Genomic DNA, 12,407 nt, shown 5'->3' on the forward strand with positions numbered 1-12,407 from the left:
GATCTAGCTCATTTTTATCTGTGTACTCTTTGTTACTGTTAGAGGATCATTTCTTATGTCTTCCTTTTTGCAGTGTTGGGCATCATTTCTGCTCATCAAAGTAACTGTTGAAATCTGAAAACAGGGTAACATCAACAACAAAGTTTGACTGGGAAAGAAACATACCCTGATGACCAGAAAAAAAAGCATTTGTAACCTTTGGAGTCCTTTCGGCAAGATAAGGCTATTTTGAGCATCATATTAGGTTAAGCCTTCCCAGAGGGTCTGAGAAACACATTAGGGCTGTCAATCGATTCAAATATGTAATCGCGATTAATCGCATGCTTATCGCAAATGAATCACACATTTTTAATCCGTTCAAAATGTACCTTAAAGGGAGATTCGTCAAGTGTTACACTCTTATCAACATGAGAGTGGACAAATGCTTTCTTTATGCAAATGTACATATATAGATATATTATTGGAAATCAATTAACAATACAAAACAATGACAAATATTGTCCAGAAACCCTCACAGGTACTGCCTTTAGCATAAAAAATATGCTCAAATCATAACATCACTGCAGCCCAACAGACAACAACAGCTGTCAGTGTGTCAGTGTGCTGACTTGACTATGACTTGCCCCAAACCGCATGTGATTATCATAAAATGGGCATGTCTGTAAAGGGGAGACTAGTTGGTACCCATAGAACCCATTTTCATTCCCATATAGCACCAAGTTATGTAGTTTGCAATCTAATTTAAGGAACAGAATACAAAATATGAATGTATGTAGTTACCATTGATTAAACAGTGTAAATTATTTCAATATACCTGAGACGGTAATCTGCAAAATAAATCTTTCGCTTTTATTTTAATTATCGCATTTTACACGACCATGACTGAAAAGAATGACGGCCAAAACCTGCGAAAAATAAGACCCAAGCTGTAATAAACCAGTAATAAGCCATTATTAGTTTTTCTTACACACACTTCCATTTTGCCTGCAGTGATATGATCAAATGTCTTCAGAGAAAAGGGCCTGTTGCTTCTGTAGCTCACACTGTATGTTTAATGTGTGGGATGCTATCTAAACTGATCTATCCACTTAGTTTATTTAACTATACTGACTCACTGTTACCGTTAACACCTACTGTAAAACATGGAATAATGGTAATTAAGGTGTGCATGCATTGAATCACTTTAACCATCACATCAACCGACATATGAGTGCAAGCACATACAGCATTCCCTTGCTCTCTCTGTGTCAAATTCTTTCTCGTTCTTCTTCTGCTTTGCAGTGATCTGCTTCCCTCTCTGATCTCAGCCGGGATCAGGTCCAAGGATCTCACCCCAGAGACACAATTACCACACCGGGCTAAATGTGCCGCCCACCAGCTACCGTAGCCATCAAAGGCCGTTCTTACTCTCTCCAACCCTCGTTTCCTCTGATGCTTTCGGTCCGTTCTCTCTGCATTATTAGTACTGTATATCTCACTCTCACACTCTGCCTGCTTGTTCTTCTTCAATTCCTGAAGGCCCTGACACACCAAGCCGATGGTCAGGCGTCTGTCGGCCTAGTTTTTGTGGTGTGTCGGTTCTAGTCTACCCGTGTCAGAGGTTTTTCGGCGGTGGAGCTTGTCGTTGAGAGAAATCACTCTGATTGGCTGTTCGGCTTAAACGAATCAGTGCACAGGAAGAGAAATTGTAGTTTGATTGAAGCAAGCAAATGAGTAAAGTCAAGAGGGCACATACAGAAGGCTCTTCTCATATTTCATCTTCATCTCATCTGATCATTCCAATACACGGATATTTTCACAACGACACGGCCATCTGGAATGAAGCTAAGTGGGGAGTGAGAGTGGTGTGAAAATGGTTGGTAAACGCCACTTTGTTTTATGCACGTATCATAACAACGGCTTGTGTATCGCAGTCCTCGGTCTTCCGGTTTCCCTTTTTGAATGATGAATACAGACTAACGCCGCATACTGGTGTGGAGAGTTATTTCCTCTCATGCAGGCGCAGAACATACGTGCTAACCAAGACCCCAGGAAGTGTGCCGGGCTTTGAAGCAAATTTTCGTAGTAGCAAAACGGCGGTACTACAACTTCCGTGTCCGTCACATGATGCCATCGGGCCCAAAAATATTTTATCCCATAGACTTACATTGGGAGAGAGATGTCCATAAATCAGGGGATCATTTTTTTTTTTAGGTAAATCAACTTCCCAGTACGAACACTTGAATAGCCCTTATTTAAATCATTAGGTTTAAAAGCTGTAAAATGCACTAATAGCCTAATCCAGAGTTATTTCCCTTCCTCCGTTCATGTGAATGACACCCAGACCGAGGCTGGATTGCGGGCTGGGAGGCGGAGTTAAAGGAAACGCTACTGTGCCAGCTCTATGGGCCCAATGGATGCGGAAGTTCGCCGGATGATCCGGGTACTTTATCACTCGGCAGTCGAGTCATTTTGGCTTCATGCGCCACTGAGGAACTCTCATAGGAATGAACAGGAGCCCGCCTACAATGCTGTATCCAGGTCTCTTTATACATCCATGGTGCTAACTGGCTGTCGGCTGTAGTCTTTGTTCAAGTGCAACTTGTCAGCCGAGAAAAAGGCGACGCAACAGTCGGCCTTCATCACCTCTACTTCTTTGATGTCGGGTTGTTGTGTCTGGGGCTTAATGTCGCTCTCTGTCTCGCTCCTTTTCTCCATCACAATGCTTGAGGTGAGATGAGAACTCAATGCATATTGTACCTCGAAGTGATATATGTATAAGGCATTACTGCTTCCCAATACTGAATACTGTCGAGAACTGAAATCCCACCAAGACTGACAGTCAGATAGAGCGGCAGCGGTGGTCCGAACCAGCTCGGAGTGTGTGAGAGGTGTTGATTTAGCTGTAGGAAGGAGGATTAAATGGCTCATTTGCGGGGCTAGGAGGGGAGAAGGTGCGAAGCGATCAGCCCTCCCTCTCTCCTGGTTTCTCTCTCTCTCCCTCCCTCAGCCAGGAGAAAAGGCCATTGGGGCTGAACAAACAAATCACATGGCCATCAAACACTACTCACCACTGCTGCACTGGGACTTCATTCAGACAGCATTTTACTGGTCTCTGCAGTGTGCTCATACACCGCATCCAAAGACGCACACACAGTCTGAACACACACACACACACACACACACTCGTGCACGCAAACATACACACTGCTGAGTCTCCCCATCAACATGACAGTGGTTTTACAAGTCCCCATAGTGTGAGGTCTCTTATTCCCCGAGTAGCAGTAGAACAACATCAGCAGGACAAGCGGGGGAGAAAAGAGGGACAATTCAACTATTGAACTGCTGCTGCTCCGCGTTGCAGGGAGGGTTGTCAATAAAGCTCATAAAAAAGGTTGTGAAAGTTGTTACTGTTTTGTAATGGGAAGTTGGTGTCAACTCCCTTTAAAGTTATGGCCCATTTAAAGAGAAGTGTGCTTAAACGCGACGAGGATGCACCTTGCAGGACATTTAAGATTGATGGCGAGGACTGAAAATGGTCGTTACGTTTGGAGCTCCAGTCGTGTGTGTGTGTGTGTGTGTGCGGTTTAGGAGGGTGTGTGTGGTACGACAACCTGCCTGTAACAGAAACCTTATAGGCTGGCATTTTCTTTTTGAAAACGAAACTTTCACTTTCATGTTCCCTCCCTCGCCCCTCGGTTAGCCACTAAATGTCACGCTCCCCTCTTTAAAACAAACAAAGCCAGTTGAGTCTAGCATTAGCTGCTATTTGAAATGGCTCCGAGCCCTCAGAGGGAGCCCCTGCAATCCTTTAAAAAGTGTATCATACACAGAACACGCAGCAACACTCCATTAGTTTTAAAAAAAATCAGATGGAAAATATCATTGAAAATCTCTGACTTGACTGGATAATCACAGCCGTTGGTTATTAAAGGGCTACCGTGGTATTGTGGAGGGATGTGGGAGAGGCTGTGGGAGACGCAGATAGTGGTGGAGAGAGATAGAGAGGCAGAGGGAGAGAGAGACAGATAGCAAAGGGCACAGACTTTGGTTTTGAGCTACGCTAAATAGCAGCTACCTCCAAACCACACGTGACATGGAGCTATCGCCAAAGATAAGTCTTCAGTGTCATAACTGTCATAACATAATCACAAGGAGCTTACAGTAAATGAGCTCCGTTGCCATCGGTTTATGAAAACATATCCCAGTAGCTACTGTGTTTCATCAGCTGTATTCGGGAGGTCTCCCGACATTGACATTAAAAAGCTGTGATTTTTTCTGAAGTTTGTGAGATTTTCCCATCCAAGCTGAGGTTTGTAACTCGACTTGGTTTCGATGGAATCTCTTCTTGTTCCACGAGAGGTTGTTATCGTGATCTTTCCTGCTTCTGTCCTGCAGATTCTTTCAGAATATTGGCACAATAAAAGCTGACAAAACTGTCCTGGCGAATTGGACATTAGTAACAAATAAATAAATAACCAGCTGAGGAAAACAGCAACCTGGAAGGCAATTTAGTTCATGTAGGGGCTGATTTTGTGTTTATTTACACAACCAGGTCTCACTCCTAACTAGTCAAAAACCACCGATTGGGCAGCGCCCCTCAGCATTGGAAACTGACGCATGAAGACACCCTTTAGCAACAGTATGTGACGAACTGTGCTTTCAACTAACTCCAATGTAAACCCACCCCCGGCGTTATTCGACGGTCGGAGCAAGTGACGTAGTATTAATAGCGCGAGAGTCTGCTAAGGGCGGGCGGAACTGTGGTGGATGGTTCAAACAAACAAAACTTCCAACCAGGAGCAACGCTGTTTGTGTCCCGTGTGAAACTACAAGTAACGTTGATTTATTTTGTCACGTCAGTCTTTAGTCACGTGACTCTTTTGTATCGTCAGTCCCGTGAGTTGCGTGAGTCGTTAGTCACATGAGTCGTTAGTCAGTGAATATAATGTCAACCACGACCGTTTCCAACTGTGGTTGTGTTGCCTGAATCAAACTTCCTGTGAAAACGGAAGTTTATTTTGAAAGGACAGTATGCATGTATGCATGTAACAACTGTACAATAACGCAAGAGGGGTACCACCGCATTGTGTTACGCAAGCTCATTGCCTTTTTAATACGGCAGGTTTACATACACATCGCTGCTGATTCGGCAACACCTCTGACACACCCACAAAACGAGAGAAAATGTACTTAAAAGCATGTTGCACACCGTTTTGTGGAAACATGTCATTCAACTCAGAAACCGTAGCAAAATGTATGCTGAGGATGATGCAGCAATTCGGACCCTCTAGGGGGCTCTGGGAGAAGACTTTGCACATTTTAAAGTTAAATGCATCAATCTGGTGCACTTTGAGAGCAAAGTTAAGAGGCTAGATCTATGAAGAACTTCGTGCTCTAGTAAACAATTTTATCATGAACACATTAGTTGGATATGTATGGTGATGACATGGCAAAAAGTCCCACCGACAAAGCATGGTAAATGAGACGGGTCCGTGTTTCAAGACGGGTGGGTTGCCGACATCCCTGAGGACAGCACTGAGGACAGTCCGCCGCGGTTGACAGTCGAACCGGGAGCCCCGTCCCTCCCCGCGGGGAGAGAGGACGCACTGCGCAACGAGCACTCCACAGCCCTGGGAAGCGTCGAGGTCTGGGCGAGGGAACTCACGGTTGGAGCTGGAGCTGCCTTCACTCTGGGTCTTTCCAAGCTGGTGCAGCAGAGGAAGTGCAATGCGATTGCCAGCCAGCGCCGGGGACGACCCACCGAGTTGAATCCCCGCGGCAGACTGCACGGACCCCACCCGTTGAGAAGTGTAAAAATAGTTTTGGCTCATTATGAAACTGTGGCGGGTGGGCTGGATGTCAGATCACTTTGATTTCATTTGAATTAGGCTACAAAATAGTTGCTCATGATTCGATAAATGTCCAGCATGTTACGCCATATAGACATTATCGCCAACGTCCTATGACCTTAATACCTGGCTTAGACGTTACAACTTTATTATCACAACACCTAAAAGTAGGGGACAAAAAGTCTCATTGTTCCCCTTATTGCGGCACCTATGTGTTGAGGTACATGTGTACTATTTTATTTTTGTCACGTTAAACCCCCCCCCCTCTTCCGGTTCCAGCTTTCCAGATTGTTTCCTGTCATATTTTGTACTGTGTCCTGTCGTTATTTGTCTGTAGGCCTATTGATCTGTTGTGGCAGGAAGGTTTGGACTGGATCCAGACAGCCTCTGTAGAACTGTTCAACTAACGGCAGCACACAGAAATGTGGTTTTGTCATGAGTGGTGACTCTGTGCTGTCTGTAGATATACTGATGAAAGTAACCTACATTTCTTAACTATTTGTTTTCTTATGGTTATATTGTTTCGCTGACAAAACCTCATATGGTGCTGTCAAGGTGGGATTGACAGCATTGCAAGGGCGTTAGGAAAGACCTTTGCGTAATTAAGTGTAATGAAGTCTAACTAATGCTGTGGTTTTATTGGCCAAATTACAAATGTATTACATGCATTGTTTATTGTAAGTTATGAAAATCAGACTGCATCAAAACAAATACTGTGAATCTTGCATAAGGATCATAATTCAACAGCTTCTCACAAAATTTAACTAATTTCTTCAATTCCTCCCTGAAATATATGAAATGAAATGTAAATATTGACAATAGGGCTGTCAATCACTTAATATATCTAATGTGATCTAAAATGTACCTTAAAGGGAGATTTGTCAAGTATTTAAATACTCTTATCAACATGGGAGTGGACAAATATGCTGCTTTATGCAAATGTATGTATATATTTATTATTTGAAATCAATTAACACAAAACAATGACACATATTGTCCAGAAACCCTCACAGGTACTGCATTTACCATAAAGCTCAAATCATAACATGATGATGAAACGAATTTGCGTTAACGCGTTGTTAACTTTGACAGCCCTAATTTACAATATTTACATTATTCCCATTATCATTTTTATTGATTCTTGTAAGCGAAAAACAAAAAAAACTTTATTAAATGGAATATATTGTATAGTCATGATGTGATACATTTCAAACACCTTAATAGTTTACATAGTTGATGTTTCAAATGTTTTTTTATATTATTTTTATTAATACATTTTTTTCTGCTCATGCATACAAAAAGGGAAGACAGAGATAATGATTAATTGCTATACGCTCGGCTAATGTACTAAACATCAGGTGCAGAACTCATATTCTGGTGACAAGCAGATCTACCTGAACGCTACAAAAATGAATTTTGCACCACTTTCCTCTCAGGGTTCAAGGTGTTTGTCAAATCTCTGTCTCTATCGGGACGCGGTCTGACATCTGTAATGCATTTTTCTGTTCTTTTTGCATGATTAAGCAAACTTGGCATGCAGGTGCTACCCAGTGGACTGCACCAGTACAACAATATTCCCAGAACAAATTAAAGTAGCTGTCGTATGGATCACTCTCTCTCTCTCTCCCCCCCTCTCTCTCCATCTCTCTCTCTCTGTTTCTCTCTCTCTCTCTTTCTCACACACACACAAAACCAACCCAAAAACAAACTAATGACACAGCCGATATCAAATCACAGGAGAACGGCATAAATCAAACAAACAGAGATTCATGAAACAACAAATCTCTCAAACTTGAATGGATGGGTCTAGAGAGAGCTTTAGTTTCCCTGTATTGTGAAATGTTTGCTGTCTGCTCTGATGTCGGTACATCAGCACCACGGGCCCACTCACTATACAGTACAACGGCTAAAGTGAGGCGGCGCAGCAAATCCTCTAACCCAAATCCACTGCGTCCTGCTCTAAGAGTAATGATGAAGGGGTCTCGAGTGACATCTCTAATGCGCTAACTAGTTTCAGTCCTCCGCAGTCTCATCACTTATTCAGATGAACCCAGAGAGAGAAAGAGACAGATATATAGAGAGAGAGAGAGAGAGAGAGGGCGAGGGAGAGAGAGGCGACAAGCACTTCACACTCTCAATTACGCAGTGGAGCTCATCACTTGGCAATCTGTCCCGATCGCTTTAATTGGCTTGTAATACTGCCTCTGATCTTGTCGCCCAATTAACAGGCCTGTCTGGCAGTAGGACTGGGAAGCCGGCGAGCATGTGATGCCTCCCGATCTGTGCCATATGGAACAGAACCACTGATTGGCCACTGATGAGGCACCGCTTTGCCCCTCTCACACCAAGCCACTGTATAACAAGGGTGGGTGTGTGTCCCTGTGTGTATGTGTGTCTGATGGCAGTAATTTTATGTGCATGAGGCTGATTCAGTTTTGCAGTTTTGGGACGAGAGAACTTGCCAGAAGCATTATGAGTAAGGTGATCTAAAGGGACAGTTTATGATTATCAACTTCCTGCAGTCAGTCACACACGGTATGACACTCGCTCAGCCTGATGGTCCCACTGACACACAATAACATAGAAGCAAAAAAAACTAAATTTACACAATATAATTTCTTGAGCTTGTGCTAAATGTAACTAAAATAGGGCTGTAAATCGATACAAATATTTAATATTGATTAATTGCTTATTAATCACACATTTTTTATCTGTTCAAAATGAACCTTAAAAGGGAAATTTGTCAATATTTAATACTCTTATCAACATGGGAGTGGGCAAATATGCTGTTTTATGCAAATGTATATATTATTGGAAATCAATAAAAAAAAAAAAAACAATGACAGATATTGTCCAGAAACCCTCACAGGTACTGCATTTAGCATAACAAATGTGCTCAAATCATAACATGGCAAACTGCAGTCCAACAGGCAACAACAGCTGTCAGTGTGTCAGTGTGCTGACTTGACTATGACTTGCCCCAAACCGCATGTGATTATCATAAAATGGGCATGTCTGTAAAGGGGAGACTCGTGGGTACCCATAGATCCCATTTTCAATCACATATCTTGAGGTCAGAAGTCAAGGGACCCCTTCGAAAATGGCCATGACAGTTTTTCCTCGCCAAAATTTAGTTATTTAGCCTTCTTTGAGACAAACTAGTGATGATGTCAGCATCTTCACTCTAGCTTTGAAACTGAGCCCGCTACAACTTAATAATCGCAAAATTGCATTAATGCGTTAAACAACTTAGTGGCGTTAAAACAATTTTGCGTTATTATCGCGTTACAGTAACGTTGACAGCCCTAAACTAAACTGAAACTATTTTTTTTTTAATTACTTATGTGGTTTTAATTCCATTCTGAGATTGACAATACCATCGTTGTCCCCCTGAGACCCTGACCTTACTGTCTTTCAGAGGCTCTAGTAGGTTTAGATTTAGTGCTAGAGTGAAGACACAGATATCATATGAAACTAGAAAACCTAAGGGTCCATTGGTACCAACCATGTCATGAACCACCTACCATGTCAGGAAGAACGCTAAATAACGCTCCAAATTTGGGCTAAATTTTAGCAAGGAAAAACTGTCATGGCCATTTTCAAAGGGGTCCCTTGACCTCTGACCTGAAGATATGTGAATTAAAATGGGTACTATGGGTACCCACCAGACTCCCTTTTACAGACATGCCCACTTTATGATAATCACATGCAGTTTGGGGCAAAAACAATGCAGTTGTTTTCATGCAGTATAAATGTGCTATTTTCTCCTATTCTAAAATCATGTGCTTGAATATTTCTGCATACTGGGGTCACTAAACAGTCTTGGAATTATATAAACTGGGTATCACTGTAAAGCTGAGACTCTTGTGGATCCAATGAGCCCCAACTGTATTCATGTGTGATGATGTTAGTCCCCATAGTAGCCATTTCATTGTAGTGAGACCAATTTTTTTTATTTGACCTCACTGTATAAAATGACCTGCGGTGACCTCTAGGATAATCACAGCCTCATGAAACTTTACACCCACAAACTAGAGACCTAGAGCATTCAGAGGATTATTGGTCATTTTTATCAATTACAGTTACAGTAAAAAATGGTATCAACCCAAAAATTGCTGCAACAACTTATGAGACATAACAGATCATGAATGACCACCATACACTTCTATCATAATGTTGTAAACATTATACACTTTTACAATTTATTTAAACTAATTAATTAATTCACGTTTATTTCTGATTTATGACTAGAACAACTTGACACAGTGCTGAGCTGCATCTCAAACTAATCTTCAGGTTCCCAGCTTTCAGATGATGTACACCACTTCTATGTTACATCTACTGTTGACCTGCTATCTCCCCCTAAAGACCCCCTGCACCCCCCCAAAAAAGACAAAAACAGGTCTATTGTGGGTCTCAGAGGGTTAAAAGTACACTTTGGAGTTTATTCTGCATTAGTTAGATTAGAGTGACAAAAAGGTGAACAAACATTGCCCCTTCCTTTAGCACAGCTTTAGTTAGTTGACTGTTCCATTCTCATTGATAGTTTGAAGCACTGAACAGAGATCTCTGACTCTGCCTTGAACTGGTTTTCTTAGTTATTCAACACATACTTCAATGACTCACTTGGCAATGTACATTTTAATATTCAAGGTTATTGGCTTTGCAAATGTTAAATGTAGAAAGAAATGCATTGAACAGGTTCGTTAAGCCTCATGATACCACACTATACGCTTTGGTGAGAAACACCGACTAAACATAACTGTCCTTGTTTACAAGAAAAACTCCACAGGGTATCTCTTCCAGCATATCAAGACATACTGCTCATTAGTTTGCATGGATGTAAAGGCGAGCCCTGTAACCCCGCAATCTGCAGTTGCACAGCCCTGTCTGTGGTAGCTGGTCCTTCCATGGTGAGATTTCTCAGACTTAGAAAGGGAGAGGAATCCAGTGCCCTCTGTCATTAGGCATGGTGACGGCTGAGGGCCCTCAAATGGGAAGCAGATCCATTTAAACGCTTACCCACTTCAGGCTGAAACCCCTAAGGAGGGAGATGGATTCAGATGGACAAAGGTTGAGAGGACGAGAAAACAAGAGATCAGTATTCACAGAAATATTAACCAGCATGTTAGCTCGAATATTCTGCCTTATCTCAGCCCTCGCTTTCTATCCGGTCAGCATTATTTGCCCAACTACCCTAAAACCGTCAGAAACATACATCAGCAAGCATGACACAATATTTCACATCCCACAATCTCTTCATCCTTCTTCCCCCTCAGGACTCGGTGACATAATATTCTGCAAAGATCGTACAAGTCAAATCACTGCAGTGCCTTTTGATTTCACAGTCCAAGGTGTTTAACTTTCAACTGCTCTGCCAGCTGACCAGAGCACAAGCTACAGAGGCCTGGGCCGCGGCCAGTGTGCCAGCGCCAGGCGAGTATCCCTGGACGCCGAACGCTTGGCAGGGAAACCCACCCAACAGTACATGGCATGAAACCCAGCCGGGTTTAGCAAAGCTCCACCTGAGAAGAGGAAACGGGGGAGAAGAGAGAGGGAAAGGGGAGAGGAAGTGGCAAGAGAGGAACGAGGAGAAACCGTGTGGAAGTGATGGAGAGGAAAAGGGGGAAATCAGAAAGAGAAAGAATACGAGGGCATGAGTGAGCGTGTCTGGCCTTGTCTTTGTGTCCGCAGCTTTTCTTTTGGCTGCTTTCAAGTGACTGCGAGCCATCCCAGCGCTGCTATTCCCCCATTAACAGGGCCCCACATCTGTTTCTCTCATTCCAGCCGCGCTTTAAGGTCCCTGAAGGTGCAGTTAAATTAGAGCCAGCACAGGTTTATAAATGTAAAATCCTCCAATAATCTGGAGCTGACATGACCCCTAATCTTCTTGCTCTAGTCAGCGGGGGCGACCGGTGCTAACTAAGGCTTTGGCAGCATCAACACGTGTTTTGGCCACCAGACTTTTTAAGAGGAAGGTGCAGGCACGGAGGAATTTATGGTTTAGACATGTAGGTGGGTTTCTGTTGGTGCTGTTTTACTGCTGTTTGGATAAATAATAATATTGTATTTACTCAGAGGAAATAATTAGTGTCCTGGATGTTTAACTACACTTGGAAAAACTATATTTTATGCAGAAATAAAGGTGTTTTCTTAAAATAATCCAACCTGCTCGCTCTATTTGCGATACATGATTCAACAGCGGATCACAAAATCTTTCAAGATCATAACTAAAACCTTTGGGGATAGAAACAGCGTATAAAGGACGGGGAGAAGAAAAGAAGACAGAAAACCCACGTCTCTCAGCTCCAGAGGAGGGGGTTTCACTAAACTAGCCTGTCTAATGCAATTAATCTAATTGGAGCCGGCGTAAAGTGACAAATTACTACCTTTCACACTGGGGACTAAGAGGGAACCTCTGGAGATGGATGTAGGAACGGATACCTAGGTAGTTAATGTTAAATCTTTTAATTCCATCTTAAACCCTTTTGTAAATGGCAGAAAAACTGGTCCATTAGATAAAAATCATTTGCCATTACGCTTTGTTCAGAGCATAAGTTAACTTTGATGACATGT

The 12,407-nt window shown here is 42.6% G+C and overlaps 1 protein-coding gene and 1 long non-coding RNA gene across 4 annotated transcripts in view; one reads left to right on the forward strand and one right to left on the reverse strand.

Annotated features, from left to right (window-relative positions):
* Window positions 1-12,407, forward strand: part of LOC141764111 (B-cell lymphoma/leukemia 11A-like) — a 145,034-nt gene that overhangs the window by 64,718 nt on the left and 67,909 nt on the right. The window lies entirely within an intron of this gene.
* The window catches only part of LOC141764130 (uncharacterized), an 89,311-nt gene continuing 87,357 nt past the window's right edge, over window positions 10,454-12,407 (reverse strand). For both annotated transcript variants that reach the window (XR_012593223.1, XR_012593222.1), the window contains one exon: window positions 10,454-10,872. This is a non-coding gene — a long non-coding RNA (uncharacterized LOC141764130). The remainder of the gene's footprint in view (window positions 10,873-12,407) is intronic.

Source organism: Sebastes fasciatus, chromosome 3, assembly GCF_043250625.1.
Source record: "Sebastes fasciatus isolate fSebFas1 chromosome 3, fSebFas1.pri, whole genome shotgun sequence".
NCBI classification, from domain to species: domain Eukaryota; kingdom Metazoa; phylum Chordata; class Actinopteri; order Perciformes; family Sebastidae; genus Sebastes; species Sebastes fasciatus.